The 23570-nt window shown below is 37.7% G+C and overlaps 1 long non-coding RNA gene across 1 annotated transcript in view; it reads left to right on the forward strand.

Annotated features, from left to right (window-relative positions):
• Positions 1 to 23570, forward strand: part of LOC127528386 (uncharacterized) — a 979244-nt gene that overhangs the window by 475082 nt on the left and 480592 nt on the right. The window contains exon 2 of the long non-coding RNA XR_007935270.1: positions 3319 to 3363. This is a non-coding gene — a long non-coding RNA (uncharacterized LOC127528386). The remainder of the gene's footprint in view (positions 1 to 3318; positions 3364 to 23570) is intronic.

Below are 23570 nucleotides of genomic sequence, written 5' to 3' on the forward strand. Positions count from 1 at the left end.
TAAATGCACATGCCACAGACCCGCTATATCACAACACTAAACTGAGGAGATTGTGCTTCAGTTTAGACATCTACTCCTGACTTCTTTTTGCAATTAACCCACAGAGGTTCTGTGTGCTTTTATTTATTTATTTTTGTTGTTGTTATTGCTTTTTTCTTGCAATTTACATTTGGAATAAACTAAATACATACATACATACATTTTCAAATCAGCTTATTTCAGTTCTGGGCACAGCGCAGGAAACAACTATGGGCAGCCTGTAACCCGCAAGAGCTAGTCATACACACCTTAACCAGCTGCTTTTTGATTGCAGGTGGCCAAAGATGTGTCACGAACACATGAGACTTTTTCATGCAATACAAATACATTCGAGCGATGTGCAGTCCCACATGAAAGTACGCACATCCAAAGACATTTGATCAAAGGGCTCCTCATTTGAAACTTCGAGTGGGCACACAAAGAAGTTGAAGCTGGAAGAGCACTCATGAAGCCTGAACTGTAAGTAGTACTTACAAATCAAGCATAGCATTGAGTCCTTTAGAAAGCAAGTAGTTCTCAATAGGTGTCAATACTGTGACCCAGGGTCTTCATATTCCATATCACTAGCATTCAGTAACTTTTCTAGGACTTCGTCAACCATAGATTTTCTTTTTTGAAGAAGAAGAAGACATTTCCCTAGAACATACTGTACTTCAGGTCTTATTGCACATCAACCAAACAATCCACATGCAAACTAACAGAAACTTGTGCATAACAATGAATAAAAATATTTAAAGTTGAACTGTCACATGAACAATTTACTACTTGTCTTTTACGCCTGGCTGTGACATATTGTACAAGTGACCAATCGCAGACAACTATACATCACTAAAAAGGTGTCAAACTCAGCTGCCCAGTGGGAATGAGTCTTCAACTGTTTGTGGGTGCAATCTTAGGTAAAAGCAGAGCCACTCAGTTGTGCCATGCTGCTTGCCTTGGCATATATGTGAGCAAATTGGATATTTTACTCATGAAAGTGAATGGACAACATGAAAATGTATATATTTTTTAAACAAAAACACCCTTGGATGTGTAAAATATGTACCAACACAAATAAAAAAAGCTTCCTAAATGGGTCAATATGCTCCTTTTAACTACTGGCAGAGATTTGGTCACTGCTTGTTGTAGGTTGGTTGGTTGGTATAATCCCTCGTGACACAACTTGCTTTCTCATTGTTTAATTTTCTGACAAACTATGTACTATGAAATGCTAAAGTTATAACAGTACCGTTCTAGCCAGTCTCCAATCAAGGTCTAGAAATAAATAATATGTTCACTTATGGATTTATTTCTCTGCCTGAGATTTAATAAACAATTAATTACCACTGATCTTCTCTTTCCTGTATCAGGATCACCCTTGCATTCATTCAGAAAACTTTCCAAACTGTTATAGCTAAGTTATTCAAAGTCTAACACAGCCATTGCATTACATCTGATAGCCACACAACTATGAATGCATTCCAATTTGTTATGTAGTATATGAGCTGAATCAGATATCAGGTAGCAACTTTTTAGAAATCTTCTACAACTATTCACATGTCTCAAATAATATTTTGACTTGAGAATCTGAGGTTCTTTCTATACATTCATTGGTGCTTCTGCTCCTCAAGTGTGCTAAAAATATTTTATTTCATCTAGTAATTTTTGCATTGTCATTAGTTTGTTTACTTTAATCTCCAGGCTCCCCATGGACTGCTGCAAATCCAACAGCTTCTTGAAAAGGTTTGTGAATTCACTTAAAGTCATCCATTGTGAAACATCTAAACTTTAGTGACCAACAAGAATATCTTTCCATGAAAAGAGAATAAAGCTGACAGTGTAATACTTGTATTCATGGGAGAAACAGCTCCTGTAACCGTAAGGCAGACAGGGCTAAACTGATCCAAAACTCAGAACTCATCCAAAATGACTACAGGTCATGACACTGGTAATCAATGATTAACAAACTTAAGGGGGACCAGAACTCAAGGTGAAGTTTAAGAATACGTTAAACACAGTAAAACATCATTTTTATTTTAATGGCACTACCCCCTACTGCTATAGATGGTTGAGGCCTCAAGACAGTCCAAAAGCAAGTCAGCTACAGCCCAAATGAGGCATAGAACCAAACAGCAAACAGCCAGGGAGTTACTAAGGCGCAAAAAAGAGATATATTAAATCTCTACTTTTAGGTAATGCAGACTGATAAACTTGTAAATTTGTAGTTTTCCCAATTACACTGTTCATACTGTAATTAAGCCAGGTGACTCTTTTTACACCTTAATAACTTTTGTTGTGAGATATCCTGCTATATCTAAAGCCTGCCTCACATACAAGATGTCTGGAGATGAAGGATGACTCTCATTACTGTTTACTTTGGAAGTTTGCAGAATGTCAATAAGTCTTGAAGTATTGCTGTTGTTTAGGTGCCTCTAGTTCTTAGCTTAGCACTTCTTGATATGTGCTGTAGAGGGGTCAAAAGCAATCAAATGATGATCTGGATTTGCTTTATTAACAGAACAGGCAAATAAATTTTGAATGTTAGCACTATGACAGATGATTAAATCTGATGAATGATTGTGAAAATAAGTAGAACCTTATACAATTTTATTAAAAAACCTAGTTTGTTCAATTAAACTTTTGCTGATCGTCCATTTCTGTGCAAGAAAGGACAGAGCCGCCTGTACTTCCTTAGAAGACTGGCATCCTTCAACATCTGCAGTAAGATGCTGCAGATGTTCTATCAGATGGTTGTGGCGAGTGCCCTCTTCTACGCAGTGGTGTGCTGGGGAGGCAGCATTAAGAAGAAGGATGCCTCACGCCTGGACAAACTGGTGAGGAAGGCAGGCTCTATTGTTGGCATAGAGCTGGACAGTTTGACATCCGTAGCAGAGCAACGGGCACTCAGCAGGCTCCTATCAATTATGGAGAATCCACTACATCCATTAAACAGTGTCATCTCCAGACAGAGGAGCAGTTTCAGCGACAGACTGCTGTCACTGTCCTGCTCCACTGACAGACTGAGAAGATCATTCCTCCCCCAAACTATGCGACTCTTCAATTCCACCAGAGGGGGTAAACGTTGAACATTATTCAAGTTATTGTCTGTTTTTTACCTGCATTTTTTTATTACTCTTTAATTTAATATTTTTTGCTGCTGGAGTATGTGAATTTCCCCCTGGGATTAATAAAGTATCTATCTATCTATCTATCTATCTATCTATCTATCTATCTATCTATCTATCTATCTATCTATCTATCTATCTATTTCGGCTGCTGCTTCACCACCTGAGGCCACAGGTATGTCACGCCCTCGACCCTCTGCAGTTCGCATACCAGGAGAAGGTGGGAGCGGAGGATGCCATCATCTATATGCTACACTGATCTCTCTCCCACTTGGACAGAGGCAGTGGTGCTGTAAGAATTATGTTTCTAGACTTCTCTAGTGCCTTCAACACCATCCAACCTCTGCTCCGTAGGGACAAGCTGACAGAGATGGGAGTAGATTCATACCTAGTGGCATGGATCGTGGACTATCTTACAAACAGACCTCAGTATGTGCGTCTTGGGAACTGCAGGTCTGACATTGTGGTCAGCAACACAGGAGCGCCGCAGGGGACTGTACTTTCTTCCGGTCCTGTTCAGCCTATATACAATTGATCATCTGTTAAACCCAGGTAACTCAAAGGAATGCCTCCTAAGTACTTCCAGTAAAACCTGTGAGGCTATCGCTGTATTTTTCAATCAAAAAATTAATGATATTAGAAATAACATAGTATATCTCCCCAACACTAAGGATCCCCCGAAACCCCAGTACTCCATAATAAAGAAATTAGAGTCTTTCACTAGGATAGATTTACCTGATTTACATAAAATAATTTCTCAAATGAAACCATCCACCTGTGCCCTTGACCCAATACCAACAAATTTTTTCAAAGAAGTATCGGGTGTGCTTATTGATAATGTTCTTGACATAGTAAATTCGTCATTAGATACGGGGGTCTTCCCAGACTGTCTTAAGACTGCGGTAGTTAAACCCCTACTTAAGAAAAATAATCTCGACCCCTCTGCTCTTGAAAATTATAGACCCATCTCTAACCTGCCTTTCTTAAGTAAAATTCTAGAGAAGGCAGTCATTATGCAGTTAAATGAGCACCTCAATAAACATGCTATTCTTGATAAATTTCAGTCAGGTTTTAGAACAAATCACAGCACAGAAACTGCACTCGTTAAAGTAGTAAATGACTTGCGGGTAAATGCAGACAGAGGCCACTTATCTGTTCTCATCCTCTTAGATTTGAGTGCCGCATTTGACACCATTGATCATAATATTCTTAAGAATCGCCTTAGTCAATGGGTGGGCCTCTCTGGCAGTGTCTTAAACTGGTTTGAATCCTACCTGGCAGGGAGAAAATTCTTTGTTAGTTGTGGTAATTATAACTCAAAGACACATGATATTCTATATGGTGTTCCACAAGGCTCTATCCTGGGTCCGCTGCTCTTCTCAATCTACATGCTTCCATTAGGTCAGATTATCTCGGGACATAACGTGAGCTACCACAGCTATGCTGATGACACACAGCTGTATTTATCAATAGCACCTGATGACCCCAAATCTCTTGATTCGCTAACACAATGTCTAACCTGTATCTCAGAATGGATGAATAGTAACTTTCTCAAATTAAATAAAGAAAAAACCGAAATCTTAGTGATTGGCAATAATGGATACAATGAGGCTATTAGAAATAAACTGGATGCATTAAGATTAAAAGTCAAATCGGAGGTAAAAAGCTTAGGGGTAACCGTTGATTGTAATCTGAATTTTAAATCGCATATTAATAAGATCACTAGGACAGCATTTTTTCACGTAAGGAACATAGCAAAAGTTAGACCTCTTATATCATCGAAAGATGCAGAGAAATTAGTTCATGCGTTTGTCTTTAGTCGGCTAGATTACTGTAATGCACTCCTCTCAGGACTACCCAAGAAAGACATCAATCGTTTGCAGTTAGTGCAGAATGCAGCTGCTAGAATCCTTACCAGGAAAAGAAAATCCGAACACATTTCTCCAGTTTTGATGTCACTACACTGGTTACCTGTGTCATTCAGAATTGACTTTAAAATTCTGCTTATGGTTTATAAAGCTTTAAATAATCTCGCCCCGGCTTATATATCGGAATGTCTGACACCTTATATTCCAAATCGCAACCTCAGATCCTCAACTGAGTGTCTCCTTAGAATTCCAAGAGCAAAACTTAAAAGAAGTGGTGAGGCGGCCTTCTGCTGTTATGCACCTAAAATCTGGAATAGCCTGCCAGTAGGAATTCGCCAGGCTAATACAGTGGAGCACTTTAAAAAACTACTGAAAACACATTACTTTAACATGGCCTTCTCATAACTTCACTGTAATTTAATCCTGACACTCTGTATATCCAATTCATTATAATAACTATTCATTCAAAATTTGTACTAACCCCTACTCTCTCTTCTGTTTCCTTTTCCGGTGTCCTATTGGTGGTGGCTTGTGCCACCACCATCTACCCAAAGCACCATGATGTTCCAACAATGATGGATGGATTAAAAGCCAGAAGTCTGTATAACCATCAGCATCAAGTGACTCCGTGAGAACCCTAACTACAAAGAGGACTATTTCATTTATGTTAGGTAGAATGCCCAAAGGGGGACTGGGCGGTCTCGTGGCCTGGAACCCCTACAGATTTTATTTTTTTTCTCCAGCCTTCTGGAGTTTTTTTTTGTTTTTTCTGTCCACCCTGGCCATCGGACCTTACTCCTTTTTATGTTAACTAAGGTTGTCTTATTTTAATTTCTTATTTGTCTTTTATTCTTCTTTTCTTCGTTATGTAAAGCACTTTGAGCTACTTTTTGTATGAAAATGTGCTATATAAATAAATGTTGTTGTTGTTGTTGTACATCGGACTTCCAATACAACTCGGAGTCCTGCCACGTGCAAAAGTTCGCTGACGACACTGCTATCATGGGCTGCATCAGGAGTGGGCAGGAGGAGGAGTATAGGAACCTCATCAAGGACTTTGTTAAATGGTGCAACTCAAACCACCTACACCTGAACACCAGCAAAACCAAGGAGCTGGTGGTGGATTTTAGGAGGACCAGGCCCCTCCTGGGCCCAGTGATTATCAGAGGTGACTGTGTGCTGAGGGTACAGACCTATAAATACCTGGGAGTGCAGCTGGATGATAAATTGGACTGAACTGCCAATACTGATTCTCTGTGCAAGAGGGGACAGAGCCGGCTATACTTCCTTAGAAGACTGGCGTCCTTCAACATCTGCAATAAGATGCTACAGATATTCTATCAGATGGTTGTGGCGAGTGCCCTCTTCTATGCTGTAGTCTGCTGGGGAGGCAGCATAAAGAAGAGAGACGCCTCACGCTTGGACAAACTGGTGAGGAAGGCAGGCTCTATTGTAGGCATGGAGCTGGACAGTTTGACATCCGTGGCAGAGCGACGGTCGCTCAGCAGGCTCCTATCAATTATGGAGAATCCAATGCATCCACTAAACAGTGTCATCTCCAGACAGAGGAGCAGCTTCAGCAACAGACTGCTGTCACTGTCCTGCTCCACTGACAGACTGAGGAGATCATTCCTCCCCCAAACTATGCAACTCTTCAGTTCCACCTGGGGGGGTAAACGTTAATATTATTTAATGTTATTGTCTGTTTTTACCTTAAATATTTAATTTAATATTGTTTTTTGTATCAGTATGCTGCTGCTGGAGTATGTGAATTTCCCCTTGGGATTAATAAAGTATCTATCTATCTATCTATCTATCTATCTATCTATCTATCTATCTATCTATCTATCTATCTATCTATCTATCTATCTATCTATCTATCTATTTCAATATTATTATTGATGTTGTAACTAAACCTGACTAAGACAGGAACATGTGAATTGATCTTGGCAGTCCTATATTTGATTTATCTTTAATGTCTAGTATAAGGGCCTCAAAAGATATAATATCCCCTAAAATGTTTAAAACCACTCCTAGTCCACCTATTCTTTGTCCAGTGCATAAGAAAATAAAAACATTCCAACCACTTTCTCCAATAGTAACCAATTACTAACACTAATAAAAAAAATTATGTTGCCTTTATTTCTATTGACTTGCATTTTGTTTAATGTTTCCTATTTTTCTTTAATAAGCAGATAAACAACAATGAGGTGCAAACCAACCTAAGGACAATCAGATTAACTTGGGTCCAACTTTCATACAACACTTCTCAATAGTCTTTCATACAATAACCATTTCAACAAAATATCTGAAAAGAGAAAAATGTGAATGTCTGAAAATATTATTTTGCTGTTGTCTGCAATGCATTTAATTGGTGATCTCAGAAATAACTGGTGTGCCAGAATGAGAACATTATCAAATTATAGAATTAAATAAATTATTTCTTTAATGGCTAAATAAGAGACTGGATGAAGTGAAAACAGTGACCTTCCAGTACTGTTGGAGACCACTGAGCTAGCCTGAAGTCTGTTCCAGAAAGCAGGATCAGTGTGCAAACCTGTGTTGCTGGAACAGATTGAGCCAGAATTATTTGCTCTGTGAGGTCAAAGATGCGGATACATTCCTAATCCCGCTTTTTTGAACAGGATGAGAATTTTCCTATTCCAGGTAAGAAAATTTTGACAAAATCTAGCTCAGTTACCGGGAAAATTAATGCCCTGAAAGTGACCTGCAAAGGAGCAAGTTTAACATGAAGGAATAACACTTTGTAGCCTCAATAATTAAGGAGCAGAGCATCTAATCATAAGATCCGAAGTCATAAACGTGCTGCCAGAAAATCTGATCCCAGGTGCACTATTTAAAAAGAAAAAAAAAGCAATGAAATGTTGAAAATATTGTGAACCTTACATAACGAAATATAAGTCCTTCACCAAATTCTGCCCAGAGAAATGTTTTCAGACCCCAATCAAAGAAGTGTTTGTATGAATGTTACCATTTTACATCCGACAATTTAATTAGTTTTTTTTTTTTTGCTGAAGGCAGCTTTCTTCACCACACATGTTGGCAAACAGAGGACAAAAGTGTTTCTGTGCGCACACACACACATACAGACTGAAATAAATAAACACCATCAAAGAGGAATTCCACAGAATTGCAGGCAGCGCAATCGAATTTAAACAATGGTTGCATTTTCTGACCAGTAATAACTGATAATAGACTGGCTGGTGGAACAAGCTGCTCATCTTCACTGCTTCTGTGGAGTCTCTCACTTTTTAATGGAAAACCTCTGAAGACTCTCCTCTTCTGCCAATACCTAACACACTTATTAATGCAGTTTTGATCTGAAGTACTGTTATGGAATAAGGCAACAATATTACTTTGCTTTTACTTGTATTATAGTTCATTGGCTGATGGCTTTTACTATTGACTATAGTGCTTTAGATTTCTTGCTTTTACTAATTTATGTAGCTTGCTGTGTGGTACTTAAAGCCATACTCACCTTGTCAGATGGTTACTTTATAAGATTTCATACCTTGTAAGTTATTCTGGATAACAGCCTTCGCCAAATAAATAGATACTGTATATTGCAGGATTTCCTAGTGCATTAGGAACTAAATGTAAAGTAGGAAACAATTGCAGTGTTCTGTATTAAATAGCACAAGCAAGAAGGTGAAGCTATCAATGTGGTCTTTATTAAACATTTCTTTGATTGCATTCACAATATCATTTTTGTTGTGCCAGCTCTTTACAATAATCACTAATGCAACATACAATAACTAACTTGGTTACTCATAACTTGGTTACTATTGTAAAAATGGAATAAAATGCTTACTTTAGGGAAAATATTGTTTCATATAAGTAATTTAGTAATTTACCATCCAAAGTTTTCATGGATTTCAGTGATTATCTGTTTTATACAGTATATTCAGTCAGTCAGTGATATTCTTCAACACCATATCCCTTTCCATGGCAGCAGCTGCTGCTACCGTATTGCTCCTGTTTTGGAGCATATGCCGATAATCTTCATGCACTGCCACCTGCACCTCTTGCTGTACTGGCATGAAGGTTGATACCTTTTATTTCTCAGACTTGTAGTCCGTGGTGGATTGGCTGTTCGGTGCTTGACTCACAAGGGCTTGTAAATAATAGAGTGAATGAGGACTAATCCAGATGAACCTATCTGGGATTGTGTGAGCCATTTAATATCTGGCATTCTGGCACTGGCTAATCTATTGGAGCAAAATTGCACTTTAGAAAGCCAGGATTCATTTTGTGATCTAGGATTATCTAATCTCTCTTTTGGGAGCAGACCCCTGTCATCTGTTGGCGTGCTTTGTGTCTCTTTATTGTCTGGCTGGTAGTTAATGAAAAAAAATAAGCAAGTTAGTTATACTTATGGTAAAAGAAAGGTAATTGATTTAAGAAATTTGCTGGAACAAAAATCTTCAGCCACAACAGCTGTCCAGGATTTGAGTTTGACAGACTTGCATAGAACCATCAGGCGAAGACTCAACCAAAAAAATGACATCTGCATGTCTAAAATTTATTCTAGTAACAATGCATATCTCAAACTTTGTTCTTAAAATAATGGCATTAATTATTACTGATAGATAAAATTTTGAAATTCATATAGTAGATGCAAATGAATTAGTTTTATATTTGAGACATTGTTGTATCACAGATTGCTGGTCTTGGAGAGCTGCAGGTTTTTGTTCCAAGACAGTTTCTTAATTAGAAAGCAAGCCTTTCCAGCAACACATTTCTTATCTACCTTCAAATTAGAAACTTTGTTAAACAAAACCTGCCCAATTTCCCTCACCTCCCATCTACCTCTATGCTGGAAAAATATTGATCAGTCTTAAGGATTCAGTCTGCATTTCTTTACTATATAAAAACATTTTAAAGTCCCTCCCTTTCAAAGATCACACAGTACAGTGGGAAAAGGATCTCTCAATCAACATCTCAGAAAAGGAGTGGAAGGTAGCAATGCAGAGAATTCACTCGAGCTCCATATGCGCAAAAGCATATAATTATTCAACTTAAAATTATATTTCGAGCACATCCGTCTTGTTTAAAATTGTCCAAAATGTTTCCAGGGCAAGATGCAACCTGTGAATGTTTCAATCAAGTTCCAGCCTCATTGGGCCATATGGTTTGGGCCTGCATCAAATTAACATCATATTGGACCAAAATCTTTAAATGCCTTTCAGAGAGCCTTGGTGTCACAATCCCCCCTAATCCACTAGCAGCTGTGTTTGGCGTACTTCCAGATGGGGTGAAAGTCACGACAGACGAATAAACAGTGATTGCATTTACTTCACTATTGGCACGTAGACTTATTTTGTTCAACTGGAAGAATCCTAACTCACCTCTTTTAAGTCAGTGGATAACTGATGTTAGATAGATAGATAGATAGATAGATAGATAGATAGATAGATAGATAGATAGATAGATAGATAGATAGATAGATAGATAGATAGATAGATAGATAGATAGATAGATAGATACTTTATTAATCCCAATGGGAAATTCACATTCTTCAGCAGCAGCATACTGATACAATAAATAATATTAAATTAAAGAATGATAATAATGCAGGTGAAAAACAGACAATAACTATGTATAATGTTAAATGTTAACGTTTACCCCCCCGGGTGGAATTAAAGAGTCGCATAGTTTGGGGGAGGAACGATCTCCTCAATCTGTCAGTGGAGCAGGACAGTGACAGCAGTCTGTCGCTGAAGCTGCTCTTCTGTCTGGAGATGATACTATTAAGTGGATGCAGTGGATTCTCCATAACTGATAGAAGCCTGCTGAGCGCCCTTCGCTCTGCCACAGATGTTAAACTGTCTAGCTCCATGCCAACAATAGAGCTTGCCTTCCTCACCAGTTTGTCCAGGCGTGAGGCGTCTTTCCTCTTAATGCTGCCTCCCCAGCACACCACTGCGTAGAAGAGGGCGCTCGCCACAACTGTCTGATAGAACATCTGCAGCATCTTATTGCAGATGTTGAAGGACACCAGCCTTCTAAGGTAGTATAACCGGCTCTGTCCTTTCTTGCACATCGCATCAGTATTGGCAGTCCAGTCTAATTTATCATCCAGCTGCACTCCCAGATATTTATAGGTCTGCACCATCTGCACACAGTCACCTTTGATGATCACTGGGTCAATGAGGGGTCTGGGCCTCCTAAAATCCACCACCAGCTCCTTGGTTTTGCTGGTGTTCAGGTGTAGGTGGTTTGAGTCGCACCATTTAACAAAGTCATTGATTAGGTCCCTATACTCCTCCTCCAGCCCATTCCTGATGCAGCCCACAATAGCAGTGTCATCAGCGAACTTTTGCACGTGGCAGGACTCCGAGTTGTATTGGAAGTCCGATGTATATAGGCTGAACAGGACCGGAGAAAGTACAGTCCCCTGTGGTGCTCCTGTGTTGCTGACTACAATGTCAGACGTGCAGTTCCCAAGACGCACATACTGAGGTCTGTCTTTAAGACAGTCCACGATCCATGCCACTAGGAATGAATCTAATCCCATCTCTGTCAGCTTGTCCCTAAGGAACAGAGGTTGGATTATGTTGAAGGCGCTAGAGAAGTCTAGAAACATAATTCTTACAGCACCACTGCCTCTGTCCAAGTGAGAGAGGGATCGGTGTAGCATGTAGATGATGGCATCCTCCGCTCCCACCTTCTCCTGATATGAAAACTGCAGAGGGTCAAGGGCGTGTTGAACCTGTGGCCTAAGGTGGTGAAGCAGCAGCCTCTCCATGGTCTTCATCACATGTGATGCCAGAGCAACAGGCCGAAAGTCATTCAGCTCACTAGGACGTGATACCTTTGGTACTGGGGTGATACAAGATGTTTTCCAAAGCCTCGGGACTCTCCCCTGTTCCAGGCTCAGGTTGAAGATGTGCTGTAGAGGACCGCCCATCTCCGATGCACAGACCTTCAGCAGTCGTGGTGATACTCCATCTGGACCCGCTGCTTTGCTGGCACGAAGTCTCCTCAGCTCTCTGCTCACTTGCGCTGTTGTAATTATGGGTGGGGATGTCTTTCCTATGCTGGTATCAGCAGAAGGATGTGTGGAGGGTGCAATACTCCGAGGTGAGAGTGAGAGTGGGTTAGGGTGATCAAACCTGTTAAAGAAGTTGTTCATTTGGTTTGCTCTCTTCACGTCTCTCTCGATGATGGTACCCCGCTTCGAGCTGTAGCCAGTGATGATCTTCATCCCATCCCACACTTCCTTCATGCTGTTATTCTGCAACTTCTGCTCCAGCTTTCTCCTGTACTGCTCCTTCGCCGCCCTGAGCTGGACTCGGAGTTCCTTCTGCACGCGCTTGAGCTCATGCTAATCACCGTCTTTAAAAGCCCTTTTCTTCTGGTTCAAAAGGCCCTTGATGTCACTTGTAATCCATGGCTTGTTGTTAGCATAGCAGCGTACTGTTCTTACTGGAACTACAATGTCCATACAGAAGTTGATGTAGTCAGTAGTGCAGTCAACAACTTCCTCAATGTTCTCACTATGAGATCCCTGCAGGATATCCCAGTCTGTAGTTCCAAAACATTCTCTCAGAGTATTCTCAGCCTCTTAGTTAATTACCTAAAACTGGAAAAAATCAAATTCTCACTTAGAGGATCTGTACAAAACTTTTTCAAAACTTGGCAGGATCTAGTCAATAACATTTTAGAATAAGCACCTCTCTTCTCTTTTTTATTCTATTTATTTTGATTATTTATTTACATATTTTTACTATTATTAAAATTTACTCTACTGGCCTAGCTCTCTTTCTCATGGGTGGGGGTTGATGTTGTTTCAAACCTAGTTTTGTTAAACTTGACTTGTTTGCATGGAATGTTATTTAATTTTAATAAAATTAATACAATATTAAAACAAAAAAAAACAAAACAAAGAAAGCAAGCCTTGCCAATAATGGGTCTTATTTATTATCATGACATGTTAGTTTTTAACTCTGCAATGTCAGATCATTCTTATATTGTAGATTATTTTTCCCTTTCTAGTAACATCATCCAAATGCTTTGAAGCCTAACACAGATTAGTAATTTTCAGTTCTTCCCTTTCACTTCAGTTTCCTTCTGACTACTTTATTAAACCAAATAACATACGATGAATACACATCGTAAATGTAAATGGAAACAAGCTAGACTGAGAACTGCTGTTTGCTTCGTTATTTGTGTGTTCTTGCAATTAAAAACAGTGGATATGACTGTTTAAGACTAAAATAAACAATTAAGGGTTTGAAATCTTGACAAGCAAGGCAACTAAAATACGACAAAAAATGTCACTTCAGTAATATTTGCTTCATCAGCAATATGAAGCAATTGAGTTGGACCAAAAACTTGCAATCATCGCGGTTTTCCAAGACTAACATTGCTCATGCCTAACTTAAATGGTACGAGTCTTAAACAGCAAATCAAATAAATTAAGTTAATTTGCAGCAAAAACTGATCACCACTGTTGAGCAAGTTACTCAAGAAGAGTAATAAGTTACTTTTTACTTATTACTGTTTTAAAGAGTAATAATATTACTTTACTTATTACTTGGTACCGAAAGTAGTTACATTACTTATTATATTGCTATACTACTTTCAATGCCCACCCTCATTAACATCTTCTTTTAAAAATGAATTCACTTTATTGGAACAATTCGCCTTGTAGAGAAGGAGTCAAGAATCAATCCGCATAACCACAAACATTGCAGCCTGTATGAAAAATTATAAATATATAAATTAAAGTACTAGTCTCTCCCAACTTTTTAACTAAAGTATTCTCACAGCAGAAAGGACTTTAATGATTTCACCAAACATTTACAAAACATTAGGTATTGCCTAATACTTATTTTTGCAATAATGTGTCAAAATGAAGGCGACTCAACAGTGGAAATAGGTAACAACGATGAGCTTATTCAAATCCCATCCTCTTCTTTTCTCCCCTATATAGTGTCCTGCTCTGAATGAATGACAATGTTCTTTATATTTTTGACTGAGACAAACTCAAAATAATAACACTTCCAGTTTTTGACAGTATTCCTCTCTAACTCATCCTCCATCATTGTTGAGCTTTTTGGTAGTACTGCCCTGATGTACCACACATGCATGTCATAATAAAATCGCTTAATTAGGACCATAAAAAAAATCACATTCTGGTAATGCAGTGTTAATTGGATTATTAACTATAACATTGTTACTGTTTTGGAAATTGTAATCCCTTACTCTACTTGTTAATGGGGAAACTAATAATATTACAGTAACTCATTACAGACTAACGCATTACTGCCCAACACTGCTGGCCACTAATAATGAAAATGGTTATAATGAAATCCTGTAGCCACTCTGGCCCTTTAGGATCGGAGTTGTGTACCCTGATCTACAATATCTGAAAGACTGCCTAAATGACATTATTGAGTGGCTTAGTTGCAATTTAAATTAAATCGAATAAGAAGAAAACTGAACTACTTGTTGTCCACAATAAAAATAAGTGCAGAAATTTCAAAATAAATAATTATTTCTACAGATAAGTAGAAAGTATGATATAAAAAATCTTGGAGTTATTTTAGATACAGAACTTAATTCTAAATCTCTTATTAATTATGTCACCAAAACTGAGTTTTTTCATTTAAGAAATTTAGCACGTTTGGTCCTTTATGCAAAGAAGTTAATATGTGCCTTTGTCTTTAGTCATTTATGTTACTGCAGTGCACTACTAACAGAATTGTCAAAACGTTTTAAATCGATTGCAGTTGGTATAATAACTAAAAAGAAGAAATATGACAACATTGCACCAGTATAAGCATCTTTATAATGGCTACCAGTGTCAATTTTAAGTGTACTGCCAATTATTTATAAGGTTTTGAATAATTTTGTACCTTCATATATCTTGAAATATTTGTTCCCTTACACTCCCAATCATAACCTTGTATCTTAAAATTCAGCTTTGCTTGTTATTCCAAGAATAAAACATAAAATAAGTAGTGTAAAAGATTGCTTTTAGTTTCTATGTTCTGTAAATATGGCATAATCCATCTATTGAGATACGTCAGACCAGAATGGTAGAGTTGTTAAAAATCACGTCTTAAAACGAACTTTTTTTAATCTCTTTTCGCATTTTGTTGAATTAGTGACTCATCACTTTATTTGTCTTTTGTTCCTCTCATCTCTATCCGGTGGTGGCCGTGTGCCCCCACCTTCTGGGCAAAATCCCTTGAGGCTGGTTGAAGAAAGAAAATTACTGAGGTCCTGTCCTTGAAGGCGACTGTACAGGCTGACTAGCTCTTTTATTGTTTTGGTTTGTTTTTATTTGTATGTTACATACATAATAGAATGTGCAGTGGGGCCCGGGCGGGCTTTTGGCCGCAGAACCCCATAAGATTTTTTTTCCTTTCCCCAATGACTATCTGACCCTTTATTTGATTATTGTTTTCTTTGTTTCCACTTACTATCATTTATAAAGCACACTTGCTGCCATTTGTAAAACACCTTGAATTACAGTCTATATTGGAAGGGGCTATATTTAAAAATGTTGCTATAGTTGTTACTTCACCTTGTCTTATCTAGGTAATAAAATACAGCTTACAAATATTGTTAGAGAGTTTCTTCATAGTCAAATACAGCCCAGAGAGGTAGTTTTTGTTTTTTCTTCTGTACCACATTCTTATGTTATATTACACCACGTACTGTAAATGTGACTTATGGTATTTTACCTGATACAAATAGAAGCCAGAATAGTTTCTTCACAATCCCTCAGTTTTTGTCATATCTTTATATACTCTAATTTTATCTTTGTTTTCTCTTAGAGAGAGAGAGAGAGAGAGAATGACTAAACTGCACAGACTTTGTCTTTTTATGTTTTCGATTTCATTCATATTCAGTGCTGACACGGCTGGATACCAATAAATCTCATTTTTAATACTGTGACCTAAATTTAAGTGAGTGAGCCTAAGTGAGCAAGACCTATACTCTTTACTGGAATATAATATAAGAGTCCACACAAGACCTAAGAGAAAAGGTATTTTTATATTCATATGTGCTCCATGCATTTTACAATACCCCCTTCCTTTTTTATAGCTTTAGCTTGGCATCCAATTTGAAACTAAACGCCATTCCTCAACGTCTGGATGAAACACATGATGAATGAACTACACTAGAATAATTTGCCAGAACTAAAGTTTAACAAATATTTCTGACATTCCTGACAAGTAAATTTACAGTATATTACAAGGTTAAGATATCACAATGAGTCACTCAATACATCCCCTTTGGAAAGTGTCATTTTTCACACAATAGCAAGATGACGACAAAACACTTATTTATTCCATTATCTAATTTTGTTTCTCAACATTTACAACATACAGAAGGATGCAGTTGTTGTAAGAGGCCCATTAGATAGGCCATGATTCAAGTATGACTTTTTCATGTTAAAGGTTTTCATTTTTGAGATGTAGTTCTCTGCTTTATTTTTAGTAATGTATATTGCCACAATACTTAAAGACCCATGTGTAATATAATACGAGTGATGTGGGGTCTTTAGCTGTATTTAGTTTCACTGGGAGGTTTGCATCATGGTACACTGAGAAGTTACTGTATGTTACTGTTTCTTTCTTCGCTGGCTCAAGCAGTTATGAGTGGTATACGCTTCATTATACTGTAACAATATTATCTACTTGTTACAAAAATGAATAAAGCACAGCTTGTACCTGTTGTGAAATACAGTCACAAAATACAAGACCCACGTTTATGGCCTACAGTACTGTTTAAAACATGGGCTTTCCCCCTAATATTGAGTAGGCTTTGGCCTACACAGGGTCAAAAGGGGTAAGCCTAGTACCAAAACACTCCTTAATCTTAAGAAAATTATAGGATTATTAAAGAAAGACATAAACTATCTAAAAATTCTTCCTCTTTGCAAAAAACAGTGAAGATGTACTAAAAGACTAAATAAATGCAACAATAATAAAGAAGCAATAAAGGAATGCCTAAAAAGGCAAACCTGAAACAAATAAAACTAAATCCACAATTTGAAAAAAAAAAGCAAAACAAAAGTCAAAAACCAAAAAAATCCAAAAAAGAAAGTTCTGACAATCTGCCTAGATTTACACAGGCAGAGAATGGTCCTGCCGCTAAAAATAATGGTGGGCCCAACCCCCTGAAACTCTGTCATAAGGGGACAGGGCACATAATTATTTAACACATAAAGAGAAAAAAAACAAGATAACAAACATAACAATAAAACATAAAATAATATTTACATAAGTCAGGCATAAAACCTTGTCTAAATTATAACAGTACCCTTAGGAGGCAGCATGACTTGATGGCTCCTGGTACTATAATTTTACCACCAACCCAGTTTGTGTAATACTTCCCGTACAGGCTATAAATACAGTATAGTGGGTCAGTGTTAGAATCATATTCATATAGGCAAGAATTTGTCTACTTATTTTTGAATGAGAGCGCAGTTAATATTTTACAAACAAAAAAACATTTGATCCATCTAGCGCAGGTATTTATTTTGCAGAAAATAACAGTCCAACACATTTGTTATGGTAGGTAAAGTACGCTACTTGAAGTGTTGTGACATTGCTCTTGGTTCATTTGAAGAACTTTGCTTTGCAATGAAGCACACTCATGGTTTTTGTCATGCTATACTTTGGACCTTTCTCCATGTTGTGGTGTTTCTTTCCTTAGGTCGCTGTTGGGTTCCCTCTTGTATTCTGGTCATCAACATAGGGAAAATTCTGACTCTTTCTGCCACAAGAATTTAAGTACTGAAGTTCCTTTCTCAAGCTTTGATGCTTCTCACTCTTCCCAGACTGAGCTCAATCACTGACACAGAGTTTACATTTTGAATGATGGATATCATAGCTAATAATCCATTCAGCTACATAGATATTGGGCCAGCTTTTGCACCAAACCTGAGTGGAGGGCGTCATGCTTCAAAGAGAATAGATCTGCTTCCTGCCATGTTGAACCATGGTGGAGCTGATGCACAAAGAGAGAGAGACAGACAGAGAGGAACTACTGCTGACAGTGGTTTATAAATAAAGGAGCAGACATTTTTACCTTTGGTTTCGCGGGTGCAAAAAGACCCCACCTTTTGATTGACGTGTGGCCTTATGAAGTTGAGTTATAGCCATAGATCTCTCTAACCAAGGCAATGATAAAACAAAACTGAGACTTCTCATATCTCTGGACATACCAGCAAATGTGTCATTCAGTACTGATCAATACTACTTTATCAAAAAGAAATATACAATCCATAAACACCAAGACACCCTTTCTCTCAGTTCCACAGAAACAATCCTTCTGGTGTCTTCTAAAGAAAATATTTTATTTGTTGGCGGGAGGTGTAGTATTAATTTGATGTTAAGATTTCAGGTTTATAGCAGAAAAAAAGTCTCAATGGTCATTCCAAAAAAAAGAGGGACATGTCATTTTTTCCTACACCTTTGGAAAGTGTTTTCCAGAATGTTGTAGAAGTAACATGACCTTTCTACAGGTTGGCAGACAGTCACTATAATAAATAATAGTTTTCTTCAGGTTAAATAGTAACATTAGACAGTACATGTAATATAGCATTTTATATTAAGAAAATCAATTACATTGATCTAATTGTTATTTATGTACATATTTCAGTCCTGTTAACCTAGCCTGATTTCTCCATCAATGTGTCTACAAAGCAACCATGCACATGAGGTAGGAGACAACCAAACACAAGGCACACTCACTTCCATACTCAAGTTGTAAAAATTTAAAGTTGATAATAAAATAAAAGGTCTAAAAACAAACAATAAATAAAGACAGTGACAGAGTTGAGACTTCCACCCTGAGTAAATAGGAACGACTTGGGATGGCTTTAATTATAATGAAAATTGTTGGGTTCCAGAAATGTATCTCAACTTCATTGTACTATCTTCAGTGATCTATTGGTTGACATAGAGTGTGTTTACATCCACACACAAATCTGAGATAAACTGAATAACTCAGTGAGGGTAGAAACTGTAGTGGAAAAAACTTGTTTTCAAACAAGTCATTCATGAGACCAGATGAAAATGCAGAACAGTTCTTTATTCAAACATAGATATGCATAAATGTCCCAGTCCATAGAGTGATCAATTATTAATACAATTCATTCCCTTTTACACTTTTATATTGCTATTACCTTATCAAACAATATACACCACCTGTTTTGCTCTACTCTAAGTTCAAAAGTACAGCTTTGAGATTTACTGAGAACTGCCAAGCAATCCTGATAACAACAGTAATATTGTGAATATATTTAGATTATTCTTTCACATTTAACCTTTAGAATATTTGTCTCAGTAAATAAGTTTCAATTTCTTACTAGAAACAGTAAGCTACTCCTAAAAATTAGCAGGAAATTGTCAGATCTTCATTATTTATAAAGACTAAAACATCACCTGTAAAAGACAACCCAAGAGACTGTGTCCATCCAGTGTGTTATTATCATGCTATTAGAATAACCAAAACATAAATGTCAGTCCTACAACAAAATGCTGTAAACAAACAGCTGTAACTTTAGCTGCTCTATTTAGTATTTTACTTTCTAAAAAGGCTGGTACAGTACAGCAGTTGCAACATAATGTTTCTCTTTATATACTCCAAGTTAAATGGCCTGTCACCTTTTTAGCTCTGTGACAGCATCCTCAGTTATCTGCCTGAAAAATAACCATTAACTGCTGAATATTTTCTCTCTGTTACAAGCCTTATACATCTAATGTAAAAATAAGATACAACTTTTGTCTCGATCACACCTCCATTCAATAATAAAATAAATTAAATAATAGCTTATTTTCTAATTTCTTCATAGAAGTTTTTAATCCGCCACAAATTGTTTCCCTAGAGATCAACTAAGGCACTTTTACACATGGCCCTGTAATAAATGCCATACTTTTAAGTTAAATAATAGCTACCATGGGGGACACTAAATATATAAAATATGTATAAGATGGGATCTATTCAAACTCCCTTTTTCCTAAGAAGTGAGGGTATCAGGTTAATTTAAATGCAGTTTTTGAGGTAAATTATCTTATGCAGTTGAGGTTTGTTTTAAATTATTTAATAACACTCCTACAACTTGGGCAATTTATAGTGACATTTTACAGTTAAGACTTATTAGACTTATTAAGTTTTTCTTTTTTTAATCATTTAATACATTCAGTTTTTCTTGATTATTAAATTTTTACTCCATTCCTAAAATTGTGAACTTGGACCATTGAGTAGTCTTATCCACCCAAGTGATCCTTGGTTCTGTACTGTTGAGATCAAAGTACTTCAAGCAGGGTTACTCTTGCCTTAAATAATCTCGCTCTGTCCTATATTTTGGAATGCCTTTCACCTTACACTCCATATCATAACCTTAGATCTTCAAATGAATGTCTGCTTATAATTCCAAGAGCTAAACATAAAAGAAGTGGTGAGGCAGCCTTCTGCTGTTATGCACCTAAAATCTGGAATAGCATACTGACAGAAATTTGCCAGGCTAATATGGTGGATCACTTTAAAAAACTGCTAAAACTCATTATTTTAACCTGGCTTTCTCATAGCTATTCTGTATATGCACTTAATTATCTTTTTTTTTATGGCTCTGAAATCTGTACTCACCCCTACTTTCCCTTCTGTACTTTTCCCATTTTTTCTGTGGTTGCTATCTGTGCCACCACCACCTGATCAAGGCAACTTGCAGTCCCTACATTGAGGGATTGAAGGCCAGAGGTCCACATGACCGTCATCATCTAATTCTTCCACATGGAGCCAGAAAACCATGAGGACTGATTGAGATCATTTATGCCTAGAGGGGGCTTGGCGGTCTCGTGGCCTGGAACCCTTGCAGATTTTGGTTTTTTTTCACCAGCCGTCTGGATTTTTTTTGTTGTTTTTTCTGTCCTCCCTGGCCATCAGACCTTACTTTTATCCATCCATCCATCCATTTTCCAACCCGCTGAATCCGTACACAGGGTCACGGGGGTCTGCTGGAGCCAATCCGAGCCAACACAGGGCACAAGGCAGGAAACAATCTTCTATGTTAATTAGTATTGCCTAATTTTATTTTTATATTTTTTCTTTTTTTTCTTTCTTCAGCCTGTAAAGCACTTTGAGCTATATTATTTGTATGAAAATGTGCTATATAAATAAATGTTGTTGTTGTTGTTGTCAAATAGGCCTGAAAGAAAGGACCAGAAAAAGAAGTATTCAAAGTATTAACTCCCTATGACTGCTGCGTGGAAAAAAAAAACACCTCATCTGCTATAGTAATACCTTAAGAAAGTGTTCACTAGTGAGAACATTAGAACAGTCTAGATGAGAACAGGCCATTCAGCCCAACAAAGCTTGCCAGAACCTTGCAAACAAATGACTGATCTGGTCCATTCAGGCTCACCCATAAGAAACAAAGTAGAGTCAATATGTGGGCTTACCATAACAAAGCAGAGACATGATCATAAGAGTGGTGCCACCTAAATCTTTATTTTGCACACATATAAACTGTATGATTAGACATGCCTACCTGTATGCTATAAATAATATTGTCTCCAGAAATATCCACAATATGTCTCTGAAGCCCCTCCCTCTCTACTGACACCACTGCCATAGATCCTCCTGTAAGTCACCCTGGTAACATTCTGTAGTTGACTGTAACTATAAGTAACTTGTACAAATGTGTGGCCATTATGAGCTGCTGTATGAACGGCACAATCATGAGATTTGAGCCATGCAGCATCTACATGCCTATTTGACTTTTAATCCACTGTCTACAACATCATATCTACACCTCACTTACTAAATCAGCAATTTTTATGATTGTGTGGGAACTTATATAATAAGGCTGTCTGTATAACAAAGAGGATATCACTCTTTCTTGTTTATAGACAATTAGCCAGATTTATTCTTTAAGACTAGCCCATGAGCAATAAAGCTCTATCGTTACATCTATACTAATAAAAGGCAAAGCCCTCACTGACTCACTCACTGACTGACTGACTCACTCATCACTAATTCTCCAACTTCCCGTGTAGGTGGAAGGCTGAAATTTGGCAGGCTCATTCCTTACAGCTTACTTACAAAAGTTAGGCAGGTTTCATTTCGAAATTCAAAGCGTAATGGTCATAACTGGAACATATTTTTTGTCCATACACTGTAATGGAGGAGGCGGAGTCACGTATCGCGTCATCACGCCTCCTACGTAATCACGTGAACTAAAAACAAGGAAGAGATTTACAGCACGAGTCACACGCGGGAACGAAGGTAAATGACGTTAATTTTTGACTGTCTTTTAATACTGTGTAAGCATACATATTAACACATGTGCAATTAAACGTGTGCATTTACGGGGTGATTTCTCAGGCTTAAAAGCTCACCTTTTATCAAACGCGGGGAACAAAGGTAACTGACGTTGTTCACTGTCTTTTAATACTGTGTAACCATACATATTAACACATGTGCAATTAAACGTGTGCATTTACGGGGTGATTTCTCAGGCTTAAAAGCTCGCCTTTTACTAAAAAGGAAAATGCAAAACTATTTTCAATCAGTTTATTGAAACACTCCCGTTAAGGATTGCAATAACATATTCGCGAGATAAAAGAACGAAGTAGGGGGAAATGGAGGAAGAGCCGCAAACAGCGAAGAGCAAAAAATTAATTAAACAATTGAGAACGGAGCGAGTGAAGCATACAAGCATGTTCATAAGGGAAACAAAGCACGGTGTAAAACGTAAGTTTAAATTAAGTTTATAGAAACGCTCCCGCTGCGGATTGCAATAACATATTCGCGAGATAAAAGTTTAATGAGAAGACACGAGGTATAAACGAACCACACGCCGTGGCGCAACGTTAGGGGCAACAGTTTCAACCATTCTATGATCTGCTTCTCGCAACTGAAAGACGGCACATGGCGGATGTTAGCCGACTTGCTGACCGCAACGTTACGGGCTTCAACTATGGCGCTGACGCCACATCTCAGTGCCAACACTTTGCAGACTCTACTTAAAAGACACGCCCTCCTCACTGGACAGTTAAAAAGACCAATCAAACTAACAATGACATCAAGTATTACCCAATCAAAAGTAGGAAAGGAGGCATCTTCATAAAATGCGTGTGGGATGATTTGCATGACACGCTGCTTTAAAAAAAAAATGATAAAAAAAATACGGGATAAATCCCGTCCAGTATTGATTCAAAACGGGACGCGCAATTTCATTCTCAAACGCGGCACGATTCCGTATTTTAAACGACGGGTGGCAACCCTACAGTGCCAGGTAACCACCTATACAATCAGATTGTGATTCAGACTAGGAATGCAATGAATGTAATTACCCCGATCTACATACAAGGCGAAAGTCTTGCAACATTCAAAGATGATGGTTTGGGATAATTAGTACTTATTAAGTACACCATGGAACATAAAAGAGCTTATGAAGCCTTGAACCGAAAAAAGCAAGATCTCAGAGATCGTAAAAAAAAAAAAGGAGGTAATGTCGTTTTACTCGCTGTACATTTTAGTCAAACATTACCAGTTATTCCACGAGGGA

This window comes from Erpetoichthys calabaricus, chromosome 6, assembly GCF_900747795.2.
Source record: "Erpetoichthys calabaricus chromosome 6, fErpCal1.3, whole genome shotgun sequence".
Classification (NCBI taxonomy): domain Eukaryota; kingdom Metazoa; phylum Chordata; class Cladistia; order Polypteriformes; family Polypteridae; genus Erpetoichthys; species Erpetoichthys calabaricus.